The 13,606-nt window shown below is 47.8% G+C and overlaps 1 non-coding gene across 1 annotated transcript; it reads right to left on the reverse strand.

Annotated features, from left to right (window-relative positions):
* Nucleotides 1–12,279: 12,279 nt before the first annotated feature.
* Nucleotides 12,280–12,401, reverse strand: LOC112205497 (U4atac minor spliceosomal RNA). Its single transcript, XR_002939449.1, has one exon. It is a non-coding gene; the product is annotated as a U4atac minor spliceosomal RNA (small nuclear RNA).
* Nucleotides 12,402–13,606: the final 1,205 nt, after the last annotated feature.

Below are 13,606 nucleotides of genomic sequence, written 5' to 3' on the forward strand. Positions count from 1 at the left end.
GTTTTGCCAAATAAGGTTACCTTCAGAGGTTCCAGAAATTAGGACTTCAACATGTCTTTGGGGGTTAGGGGAGAGGGGGTGGGCACCCAATCAGCCTCCAAATGGAAAAGTGTAGAAGAATGTATAAAATCCTTCCCATCCTTAAAGCCCAGATGGAATGCTACCTTGTCCAGGAGGGCTTGCCAGTTCCTACCACATAGACGTGAGTTTTCCACCAAGCCATTTAGTTACGCCCATATTGTACATGTCTTTTCCTCTTGCCTCTAGACCACCTGCATCAGAATCATCTCAGGAGTTGGTTAAAAATATACATGTCTGTCCTTTCTGCCCTAGCCCCCACTGTCACTGCTTTCAATGAATCGGGCCTTCTAGGGATGGGGCTCAAGAGTGTGCATTTTAGGCCAGGCATGATGGCTCATGCCTGTAATCTCAGCACTTAGGGAGGCCAAGGTGGGCAGATCTTGAGGTCAGGAGTTTGAAACCAGCCAGGCCAACATGGTGAAACCCCATCTCTACTTAAAAAAAAAACACAAAAATTAGGCTGGGTGCAGTGACTCGCACCTGTAATCCCAGCACTTTGGGAGGCCAAGGCAGGCGGATCAACTGAGGTCAGGAGTTCGAGACCAGCCTGAACAACATGGAGAAACCCCATCTCTACTAAAAATACAAAATTAGCTAGGCATGGTGGCGCTTGCCTGTAATCCCAGCTACTCGGGAGGCTGAGTCAGGAGAATCGTTTGAACCCGGGAGGTGGAGGTTGGGGTGAGCCGACATCGTGCCATTGCACTCCAGGCCTGGGCAACAAGAGTGAAACTCCATCTAAAAAAAAAAAAAAATGCCGGGTGCGGTGGCTCATGCCTGTAATCCCAGCACTTTGGGAGGCTGAGGCGGGCGGATCACAAGATCAGGAGTTCGAGATTAGCTTGGCCAATATGGTGAAACCCTGTCTCTATTAAACATACAAAAATTAGCCGGGCATGGTGGCGCATGCCTGTAGCTCCAGTTACTCTGTGGGCTGAGGCAGAAGAATTGCTTGAACCCGGGAGGCCAAGGTTGCAGTGAGCCGAGATTGTGCCACTGAACTCCAGCCTGGGTGACAGAGCAAGACTCCATCTCAAAAACAAACAAACAAACAAAAAATTAGCCAGGCGCGGTGGTGTGTGCCCATGGTCTCAGCTCCTTGGGAAGCAGAGTCAGGAGAATCGCTTGAACCTAGGAGGTGGAGGTTGCAGTAAGCCAAGATGGTACTACTGCACTCTAGCCTGGGCGACAGAGCAAGAATCCGTCTAAAAATAAATAAAAAATAAAATAAAATAAATAAATAAAAAATAAAAAAACCCAGAAAGGATCATCAAAACAATGGGAGAATGACTCTAAAGGCATTACAGGGAGTTTCAAGGCTGCTGCTCAGGCCCAGAGCTTTAGGAGGGCAGAAGGGTTTCAGGAGACTGGTCTGGGAGCCCTCTGGCTCATTGCCCAGAACTATCTTTGGTCTGCTCCATGCATTCTGGTGCAGCACTCCTTAGCCGCCCCAGCCATGGCTCATGCAGGCCCAGGTGATACTTGACCCACTAAAACATCTAAGAGGTAAACCTTGGCTAGGCACAGTGGCTCATGCCTGTAATCCCTGCACTTTGGGAGGCCAAGGCGGGTGGATCACCTGAGGTCAGGAGTTCAAGACTAGCCTGGCCAACATGGTTGGCCATCTCTTCTAAAAATACAAAAAATTAAGTTGGGCGTGGTGGCTCACGCCTGTAATCCCAGCATTTTGGGAGGCCAAGGTGGGTGGATCACAAGGTCAAGAGATTGAGACCATCCTGGCCAACCGCATTTAGTAGAAACCTCATTTCTACTAAAAATACAAAAATTAGCTGGGCGTGGTGGTAGCACACACCTGCAGTCCCAGCTGCTCAGGAGGCTGAGGCAGGAGAATCACTTGAACCCAGGAAGCAGAGGTTGCAGTGAGCCGAGATTGCACCACTGCACTCCAGCCTGGCGACAAAGCAAGACTCCGTCAAAAAAAAAAAAAAAAAAAAAAAAAAATTAGCCAGGAGTGGTGGCACGTGCCTATAGTTCCAGCTACTCAGGAGGCTGAGGCAAGAGAATTGCTTGAACCCGGGAGGCAGAGGTTGCATATATTGCAGTGAGCCGAGATTGAGCCATTGCACTCCAGCCTAGGCTACAAGAGTGAAAATCTGTCTAAAAAAAAACAAAAAAGAAAGAAAGAAAAACAAAAAAACAGACCGGGTGCAAGGGCTCATGCCTGTAATCCCTGCACTTTGGGAGGCCAAGGCGGGTGGATCACCTGAGGTTAGGAGTTCGAGACTAGCCTGGCCAACATGGTGAAACCCCATCTCTACTAAAAATACACAAAATTAGGTTGGGCATGGTGGCTCACGCCTGTAATCCCAGCACTTTGGGAGGCCAAGGCAGGTGGATCACAAGGTCAAGAGATTGAGACCATCCTGGCCAACATGGTGAAACCCCATCTCTACTAAAACTACAAAAATTAGCTGGGCGTAGTGGTGGCACACACCTGCAGTCCCAGCTACTCAGGAGGCTGAGGCAGGAGAATCACTTGAACCCGGGAGGCAGAGGTTGCAGTGAGCCGAGATTGCACCATTGCACTCCAGCCTGGCGACAAAGCAAGACTCCGTCAAAAAAAAAAAAAAAAAAAAAAAAAAAAATTAGCCAGTAGTGGTGGCACGTGCCTATAGTTCCAGCTACTTGGGAGGCTGAGGCAAGAGAATTGCTTGAACCCGGGAAGCAGAGGTTGCGTATATTGCAGTGAGCCGAGATTATGCCATTGCACTCCAGCCTGGGCAACAAGAGTGAAAATCTGTCTTAAAAAAAAAAAAAAAAAAGAAAAGAAAAGAAAAGAAAAAAACCAGGCTGGATGCAGTGGCTCATGCCTGTAATCCTGTAATCCCTGCGCTTTGGGAGGCCGAAGTAGGTGGACCACAAGGTCAGGAGTTTGAGACCCACCTGACCAACATGGTGAAACCCTGTCTCTACTAAAAATACAAAAATTAGCCTGGCGTGGTGGTGGGCGCCTGTAGTCTCAGCTACTCGGGAGGCTGAGGCAGGAGAATCGCCTGAACCCAGGAAGCGGAGGTTGCAGTGAGCTGAGATCATGCCACTGCACTCAGCCTGGCAACAGAGTGAGACTCTGTCTCAAAACAAACAAACAAACAAACAAACAAACAAACAAACAGTGGTAAACCTTGGTGGTGTGTCCACATGGTGCTACTTCTGCAGCCATGTAGAATGCAAGAGCTGTAGGGACATGGCTTCCTCTACAAAATTTCAAAGGATATCTTAGCCCAGGGGCCCAAGCAGAGAAGAATTGCAGGAGCACTGTAGAGAGCCCACAGAGGCCCCATACTAGGGCAGTGCTGAGCAGAAATGTGGGGTCAGAGCTGCCCCAGAGTCCCCACTAGGGCAATGCCTAGTGGAGCCATGGGAATGAGGCCACTCTTGAGACCCCAGAATTGTGGAGGTACCAGCTTGCAGCATCAGCCTGGAAGAGCTACAAGCATGTGACTCCAACCCATGATAACTGCTGGTTAAACTGAGGCCAGGGAAGCCATAGGGCCCAATCCCCAACCCAGTGTGCCTAGAAGGGTGGGACATGGAGTCAAAGAAGATTATTCTGGAGCTTTAAGACTTAATGTTATGGCCAGGTGCAGTGGCTCATGCCTGTAATACCAGCACTTTGGGAGGCTGAGGTGGAGGATCACTTGAGCCCAGGAGTTGGAGACCAGCCTGGGCAACACAGAGAGACTCTATATCTGCAAAAAAAAAAAAAAAAAAATTAGCTAGGTGTGATGTTGCATTCCTGTGGTCTCAGCTACTCAGGGGGCTGTGGTGGGGGATTGCCGAGCCTGGGATATCAAGGCTGCAGTGAGCCATGATTTTGCCACTGCACTCCAGCCTGGGTGACAGAGTAAGACTCTGTCTCAAAAAGAGAGGGAAAGAAAAAAGACTTAATGTTGTTTTCCCTTTTTCCTTGTTGGGTCTTGGATTTACTTGGGACCAATTACACATTTCTTCTTAAATTTCTCCCTTTTGGAATGGGAACGTCTATCCTATGCCTACCCACTATTGTATTTTAGAAGTACATAAACTTGTTAATTTCACAGGCTCTCAACTGGAGAGGAATGTGCCTTGGGATGAATTATACCTTGAATCTCGCCCCTATCTACTTCAGATGAAACTTTGGACTTTTGAGTTGGTGCTAGAATGAGTTAAGACTTTTGGGACAATTGGGATGGAATGAATGCATCTTGTATGTAAGAAGGACGTGAGGTTTGTGTGGCCAGGGGTAGAATTCTATGGTTTGAATGTCCCCTCCAAAACTCATGTTGAAATGTAATTGCCACTACGATGACAGTGTTAAGAGATGGAATTGTTAAGAGGTGATTGGGCCATGAGAGCTCTGCCCTAATGAGTAGATTAATGTCATTATCATAGGAGTAAGGTTGGTATTGTGAGAGTGGGTTGTTATAAAAATGAGTTTGGCCCTCTGTGTCTCTTGCTCTTGCCCTCTCTTGCCATTCTGCCTTCCACCATGAGATGACGCAGCATGAAGACCCTTGCTAGAGGCTGGGGCCATGCTCTTGGACTTCCCAGCCTCCATAATTGTAAGTCAAATACATTTCTATTCATTATGAATTATCCAGTCTGTGGCGTTTTGTTATGGCAACACAAAATGGACAAAGACACAACCAAATCCAAGCTCTACTATCCATTAACTGCGTGACTTCAGGATAGTTACCTGGACTCTCTGCATCTCTGCTTCCTCATGTAAATGAGGATAATTATAGTGCCTACTTCATAAGTTTGTGGGGAGGATTAAATGAAATAAAGCATGTAAAGTGCTTAGAACAATGTCTTTTTTTTTTTTTTTTTTTGAGACAGGGTATCGCTCTGTCATGCAGGCTGGAGTGCAGTGGTGTGATCATAGTTCACTGTAGACTTGACTTCCCAGGCTCAAGAGATCCTCAGCCTCCCAAGCAGCTGGGACTACAGGTGCACATCACCATACCTGGCTAATTTTTAGAGATTTTTGTAGAGACGAGGTCTCACTGTGTTGGCCAGGCAGGTCTCAAACTCCTGGGCTCAAGTGATTCTCCTGCTTCAGCCTCCCAAGTGCTGGCATTACAGTGCTGGAATAATTTCCACTCTTCCCAACTTCTTAGAACAGTATCTGTCACATGGTATACACTTAGTAAATGTAAGCTGTCATGAAACAGAACAGGCTGGCAATGGCTTATTTTTAAAAAAACTATTGTTATTATTATCATTATTTTTGAGACAGAGTCTCACTCTGTCACCCACGCTGGAGTGCAGTGGTGTGATCTTGGCTCACTGCAAACTCTGCCTCCTGGGTTCAAGCCATTCTCCTGCCCCAGCCTCCCAAGTAGCTGGGACTACAGGTGCGTGCCTCCATACCTGGCTAATTTTTCTATTTTTCGTAGAGATGGGGTTTCACTGTATTGGCCAGGCTGGTCTCAAACTCTTGACCTCATGATCTGCCCACCTCGGCCTCCCAAAGTGCTGGGATTATAGGCATTTATTATTATTATAGGTGGCTATTATTATTAATATTATTATTAACTATATTTCTGGATCCCTCTCTTCCAGGAACATACGCTGATCTTTCCACTATCGTTAATTATTATTAATGTTGTTTGGACCTTTTTTACTTCCAGGCCCTGCGCCAAACTCAGGTCAAGCTTTATCTCATTTCATCCTTATAACAAGGGTATAAGTCATGTAATATTATTATCTCCCATTTCATTTATAGGGAAATTGAGGGTCAGACAGGTTAAGTAACTTGCTCAAAGTCCTATAGCCAGTGAAGGGCAAGGCAGGGATGTGAAATATCAGCTTGGGCCCCAACTTTATGGCTATTCTGCATTTCTACATGACCCCGAAGGCATTCCCCCTGTGGTCATCAGGCCCACCATCCCCTTGAACCAACTCCCTAAACCTCCCATCACATAGCTTCCTTACATCAAGTTCCATCTTTTCTGGGTGGGGCGTGGTGGCTCACGCCTATAATCCCAGCACTTTGGGAGGCCGAGGCAGGCAGATCACTTGAGGCAGGCAGGTCAGGAGTTCAAGACCAGCCTGGGCAACATGGTGAAACTCCTTCTCTACTATAAATACAAAAATTAGCTGAGTATGGTGGTGTGCACCTGTGGTGCCAGCTACTGCGGAGGCTGAGGTGGGAGAATCGCTTGAACCCAGGAGGTGGAGGTTGCAGTGAGCTGGGATCACACCACTGCACTCCAGCCTGGGTGACAGAGCGAGATGCCATCTCAAAAAAAAAAAAAAGTTTTATCTGATCCCTTCAAACTATGCCTTTCTGTTGCATTCTTGGTCTGGGCCTTCCGAGAAAATGTCCTTTTCTCAGAGGCGATGAATCAGGCCACATTCCTCCTCCACCTTCCTGAGAAGCTCTCTCAAATGCTACCTCTGTTCCCAGGGTCTCCCAAACCCAAATGCCGCCTGGTCCAGCATCCCCATTCAGAGTCCTCTCCTCACACACAGCCACTCTGGCTGGCTTCCCCCACAGCCCCCAGGTGACCCTGTGTCCATTGAGAGGCTGCCTCCCTCTCACTCCCCTGTGTCTCTGTAGCTCCTTCTGGTGGAAGAACCTGAAGGTCTTGATGCCGGGGAGCTGGCAATCAGTCAACCCTCAGGATGTCCCTTCTATCCTCCACTATATCCCGGGTCTCTTGGGCACCACAGTTCTTCCCTTAGCCCTGTTAGGGCAGACGTCTCGCACTGCCCCCCTCTGCTGCCCACCTCCCACTCTCACCACTGGCCCAGGGCATGGGGTGTACCATCAGGCACATAGGCCTTATCACTGTGCAAACACTTCCTCTTTCCCCAGTGCTGGTTCTCACACAATTGGTAATCAGTGTAAACTTCCTCTGACAATTTACTGAGCAAACATTTACCATACAACTGCCCTATGTAGGGCTCTGTGCTAAGGCCCGTGGGGAACCCAAGCCTGGTCTCCACCTTGGGGCATCTCGAGTCTGGTAGAGATGAGGCGCACGAGGCGTCTCAGATGCCGCAGGTCTTGCAGACCAGAGCACCGCGGACTGGAATCCCATTTCTGCTCTCTACTCCCTGTCTTACCTTGGAGCAAGTGACATCCTTTCTGATCTTGAATTTCCTTAGCTGTGAAATGGGAGTAATGCTGTCTAGGTTTGTTGTGAGGACTAACTAAGATCCCTAGAGGGCCTGGCAGAGCACCTGAGATAAGGACATTCCACAGTCCCTGTGGTGCCACCTTTCAGATGTGAATTGAGGGGTCCCTATATACTACAGGGTCAGCCAATCATCTAGTCAACAAGAACACATTCAAAACGGAAGTGTTGGGTAAGTGGGGAACACACATGAACATAACACACATAAACATAAGGGTATAAACATAACCCTTTAGTTTAGCCGGAGTGGGTGGTGGTAGGAGTTAGTATTTTTTTAATTAAAAAAAAAAATTTTATAGGAATGAGGTCTCACTGTGTTGCCCAGGCTGGTCTCAAACTCCTGGACTCAAGCAATCCTCCCACCTTGGCCTCCCAAAGTGCTAGGAGGGGGTTAGTTTTAATATACCCATATGCAACAGCAAGAGATTATTATGGGATAAGTCTGTTTCCTAGGTAAATGCTTATCCTGTGGGCACAGCCTGTGAAGGAGATATCTCTGCAGGCCTGCGGGAGTTGGGAAATTTCTCAGTGTTGAGAAGTCAGCACACAAAATCAGAGGAACGCAGGCAAAACAGTCATCAGCATATGAAGGCACAGGGGAGTGATGGCTTCCCTTCTTCACTCCTACATCAAAACAGGCAACCTAAATGGACCTTTTTTTTTTTTTTTTTTTTTTTTTTTTTTAATGTGGTGACAGAGTCTTGCCCTGTCACCCAGGCTGGAGTGCAGTGGCGTGATCTTGGCTCACTGCAACCTCTGCCTCCCAGGCTCAAGCAATTCTCCTGCCTCAGCCTCCCAAGTAGTCAGGACTACAGGCACACACCACCACGTCTGGCTAATTTTTGTATTTTTAGTAGAGACGGGGTTTCACCATGTTGGCCAGACTGGTCTCGAACTCCTGACCTCAGGTGATCCGCCCGCCTCGGCCTCCCAAAATGCTGGAATTATAGGCGTGAGCCACTGCGCCCTGTGGATGGACAACCTTTAAACCTACGTGTTTGGCTATTTCTTAGTATTTTAGGGTTGCTTCGTGCTCTGGCCTGGGTTTGCAGGAAAAATGGGAGAGAAGAGGAGAAAAGGGCTGGAAGAGGCTTGGCCATGGTAGAAGGCATGGGTGGGTGTGAGGAGAAGGAAACACAGAGTGATGGGCCGGCAAGGAGTCACAGGGTTTGGGGATCTGGGCCAGCGACCCTCCTGGCCTCCAATGGGCTAACACGGAAAAGAGGGATGCTGATACTCCCAACGTTGGAGGAAGATTCTGGGGAAAGACACCAAGAGGAAGCACAGGGCAGCTACAGATGCATCCATGGACCGAGCATGAGCTTTGGTGTGAGGCCAACCTCGGTTTCCATGGGGCCTCAGCACTGACTAACTGTGTGACCTTGGTCAAGTTACTTTACCTCTTTGAACCTCAGTTCCCTAATCTCCAAGTGAGAATAACAACATCTGTTTCATAGCTCTTTTGCGAGGACTGTAAATTGTATAGCACAGAGCCTGCCAGAATGTAGGCGACCAAGTTCCCTTCCCCCTTCTCAAGCTTCCAGGAGTGCCCCAGAAATACAAGACTGGCTATATTTAGTGTCTGGCTCCCTCCCCCGACAACCCATGGTTAAATTAGAATGAAACTATTTATGCTAAAGTCTCTGAAGTTCTAAAATTCTCTGGCAATGTGAGTAGACTGGGTGGGAGAAGACAGCAGTTCACCTCCTGGGGACATGGCGGCTGCTGCTGTGAGGCTGTACTCTCTGAGCAGCACACGCCAGTCTTCCTGGGTACCAGCCTGGCAGACGGCCAGGCAGCGGGGCAGACGGCATGCCCAGAAGCCTGGCAGCTCCTCCCTTCCCCATTCATGTTCCCTGAGTCCGGGTTCCCTCAGTCCCCTTGGCCAAGGTTTGCCTTGGGTGATGGTAGGGGTGGAAGGAAAGGCTGGCCCCACAGGAGTGTGTGTGCAGGGAAGGTACCCCAGAGGCCAATTTCAGCCCATTCTAGGAAAGGATGTTGTAGTAACAAATGTTTCATGCTGGAAAGGTGTCTGAGGCAGCAGCCAGAGCTTGGGCCCTGAAGAATTTACCCAGATACTATGGTTTTCCACCTGGACGCCCATAAAATATCCCAAGAGTTTTGTAAAGATACTGTTAGCCTGGTCCCCATCTACGAGATTCTGATTCCATTGGTTCACAGTGGCTGGAATTTTGTTAACAGTGCCCTAGGTGCCTGCATTGTGCAGAGGTGGATGAGGACCAGTGTTCCCAAGGCATTCCCATGTCTCTGGACCAGAGCTCCTTCTATCTCCAAGTGTCTGCATGTCTGGTATGATGTATGTGTTGTAATCACTTGAACTTGCTTCCATCCTGGCCCCTTGCCATTTACCCTTTGAAACACAGCAACCAGAATGAGGCCTTTAAACATAAACCGGCTGGGCATGGTGGCTCATGCCTGTAATCGCAGCACTTTGGGAGGCTGAGTCGGGCAGATCACTTCAGCCCAGGAGTTTGAGACCAGCCCGGCCAACATGATGAAACCCCATCTCTACTAAAAATACAAAAATTACACATGTGGTCCCAGCTACTCAGGAGGCTGAGATGGGAGAATCGCTTGAACCTGGGACGCAGAGGTTGCAGTAAGCCAAGATCGTGCCACTGCATTCCAGCCTGGGTGACAGAGCGAGACTCCATCTCAAACAAAACAAAACAAAACAAAACAAAACATAAATCAGATGCCATCCCTTTCCCACTTCAGTATCTCCAGTATGTCCCATTTCAATCCCAACTCCTCACCAGGGGCAGTAGGACGCTCTGGGATCTGGCTCTTCCCCTACCTTCCTCTCAGCCCTGACACCACTAGAATCTTCCTTTTTTGTTGTTGTTGTTGTTGTTGATTCGGAGTTTTGTTCTTGTCGTTCAGCCTGCAGTGCAGTGGCACGATCTCGGCTCACTGCAACCTCCACCTCCCAGGTTCAAGCAATCCTCCTGCTTCAGCCTCCCGAGTAGCTGGGATTACAGGCGCCTGCCACCACACTTGGCTAATGTTTGTTTGTTTGTTTGTTTGTTTTGTTTTGTTTTTGAGACACAGTCTCGCTCTGTCGCCCAGGCTGGAGTGCAGTGGTGCGATCTCCACTCTCTGTAAGCTCTGCCTTCCCGGTTCACGCCATTCTCCTGCCTCAACCTCCCAAGTAGCTGGGACTACAGGCACGCGTCACCACATCTGGCTAATTTTTGTATTTTTAGTAGAGATGGGGTTTCACCACATTGGCCAGGCTGGTCTCGAACTCCTGACCTCGTGATCCACCCACCTCTGCCTCCCAAAGTGCTGGGATTACAGGTGTGAGCCACCGCACCCGGCAAATTTTTATATTTTTTAGTGAGATGGGGTTTCACCATGTTGGCCAGGCTGGTCTTGAACTCCTGACCTCAGGTGATCCACCTGCCTTGGCCTCCCAAAGTGCTGGGATTATAGATGTGAGTCACCGCACTCGGCCACCACTAGCACCTTCCTGTTCCTCACACTCACCGAGCTGGTCCTGCCCTAGAGCCTTTGCACTTGCTGTGCCCTGTGGTTGGTGCTCTTCCCCAGCCTAGTTCATGGCTGGCTCCTCCTCATCCTACAGGTCTCAGAGGTCCCCTCTTCAGAGAGCTTTCCCTCACCTGCCTAGTCCACGTGGCACTCCTTTCCCTTCCTGTCCCTCCCTATCATTATCACCTACAATACTCCCCACTTGGAAGCAAGTTCCATGAGAACAGGGAACTTGTCTAACTGGTTTGTCACAGTGCCTGGCACGGATGAATTCTTAATAACTAGTTGTTGAACAAATAAGTGGAAATGGACATAGCATGCTTATGTATTAAATTATGTGTTTTCATGTACACAGACATATAGGTATACCTGCAGATAATGTGATCAGAGGTCTGGGGTAGAAATGGACAGATGGTGCCAGAGAAGAGGGCACCAAAGGAGAAGGGAAAGGAATAATGATTGGGCCTCGACTCAGTGCCAGGCACTATTCTAGAGTTTTTTATACATTTAATCTTCACAACAACCCACTGGGCACTGTAAGCAAAATTCCAAGGATTCAAGCCACCATGGACCAAAGGAATCAGAATCTTGAGGATGGGGCCAGCATTATTGTCCTCATTCTACAGATTAAAAAAACTGAGACTTAGAGAGGGGAAATAACTTGCCCGAAGTTAATCTACCAACAAGTGCCAGAGCAGGATATAAACCCGAGTTTATTGGACTCCAACACAGTCTTGCTCATTGCATCATTCTTGAAGGAGAAATTACCTTACTCATTACCTCTCTCCATTATCAGGGAATAAAAAAACTCTGGTGAATGCGGCCCCAGATAGCAATGGCTAATTGGTGACTGGAGCTAATAACATTGGCCGAGCGAGCAGGGCAGATAAGGAAGGGAAAGAAAATCCACCAATAGCCTTGCCATCTATCTGGAAACAACCTTGTTTCTTAATTTTATTTGTGTCGTTACGAATTTGCACTCCTTTCCTTTTGCAGAATATATACATATATTCCACTTGATTTAAATTCCCAGGATACAACAACCCAGAGGGATTTGGCCTCATTAAGAGTCAGTGGGCTAGTTTGTTTGGGCCCTCTATCTTAAACTTCCAAGTCTAATTTCCAACCAAAGGAATAAGATACGCTCTTTTTAAAGTTACTTATCTATTTTTTTTTTTTTTTGAGACGAAGTCTTGCTCTGTTGTCCAGGCTGGAATGCAGTGGCGTGATCTTGGCTCACTGCAACCTCTGCCTCCCAGGTTTAAGTGATTGTCTCACCTCAGCCTCCCAAGTAACTGGAATTACAGGCATGCACCACCACACCTGGCTAGCTTATATATTTTTAGTAGAGATGGGGTTTCACCATGTTGGCCAGGCTGGCCTCAAACTCCTGACCTCAGGAGTTCCATCCACCTCGGCCTCCCAAAGTGCTGGGATTACAGGTGTGATCCACCGTGCCTGGCCTAGAATATACTCTTTAGAATACTCTTTTTAAAATACCTCCAGAACTTAGTTTATATCCAGGTTGTCTGTAATCCTAGTCTCTGGAAATTACTTCTGTTTTTTATGTTTATTTTTGCTCTTTTTTTTTGGTATGTGTTAGCAGTATTGCCCTCACTATGTGCTCATTGGACAGTAGCACAAACCCAAGAAAAGAATGGTGATTTGGCAGTCATTTCTAAATAGCAGAACACATTTTCTTATTTTAGAATATGTAGGGCCAGGCATGGTGCCTCACAACTATAATCCCCGCACTTTGGGAGGCTGAAGTGGGAGGATTGCTTGAGCCCAGGAGTTCAAGACCAGCCTGGGCAAGATGGCAAGACTACGCATCTCTACAATAAATAAATAAATACATAAATAAAATATCAGAGCTAGTTCTCAATTAAATCTGATCAAAACATAGCATGCCATCTAGCACAGGACCTCAAGGCCTTATAGACATGAGTTATATATCCTCCTTGCTTATAAAATGCAGACTGTCTAATTGCTGGCTCACAGAAGATCATCACATAGGGGCTTAAAGCTTAGTTGGGGCAGAGTCATCATGTGAGACATAAACAGAATGGGGAGAATCTGTAATATAGGGTGAGAACTTGGTAAGCTTCATTCTATGGACAATGGAGAACTATATCAGGGCTCTGCAGTTTCAGGAGATAAGAACCAATTCTGAGTTAACAGGAAAAAAAAAAGCCATCTGAAGGAAGGATATTGGGGAGTTTATAGAATTGAAGGAAAATCTGATCAGGCAAGAGGGGATCTCCTGGGGATTAACTCATGATTCAACTTCAAACTTCCCATCCCTGAATCTCTGTTCAAAATTCAAATGCCCAGGTGAGTCTGAATGGCTTAGCTTAGGTCATGTGCCCCCTTCATGGGACCTGGGATTGGCTGACCTCCAGAATTCTGCACAACAGAGAAAAGGAGACAAATTCCAAAGGAACAGATGCTGGCCAGACAGACGAGACATGTCTGCTCTGGTAGCCACTGGACATTGCTTTCTCTTTTTCCTTTGTTTTTCTTTTTTTTCTTTTTTAAATGGAGTGTTTTTTTTGAGACGGAGTCTCGCTCTGTCACCCAGGCTGGAGTGCAGTGGCGCGATCTCGGCTCACTGCAAGCTCCACCTCCCAGGTTCATGTCATTCTCCTGCCTCAGCCTCCCAAGTAGCTGGGACTACAGGTGCCCGCCACCACGCCCGGCTAATTTTTTTATATTTTTAGTAGAGACGGGGTTTCACCATGTTAGCCAGGATGATCTCGATCTCCTGATCTCGTGATCTGCCCGCCTTGGCCTCCCAAAGTGCTGGGATTACAGGTGTGAGCCACCGCGCCCGGCCAAAAAAATAAAAAATAAAAAAAGAGAGAGGG

Source organism: Pan troglodytes, chromosome 15 (assembly GCF_028858775.2).
Source record: "Pan troglodytes isolate AG18354 chromosome 15, NHGRI_mPanTro3-v2.0_pri, whole genome shotgun sequence".
NCBI lineage: Eukaryota > Metazoa > Chordata > Mammalia > Primates > Hominidae > Pan > Pan troglodytes.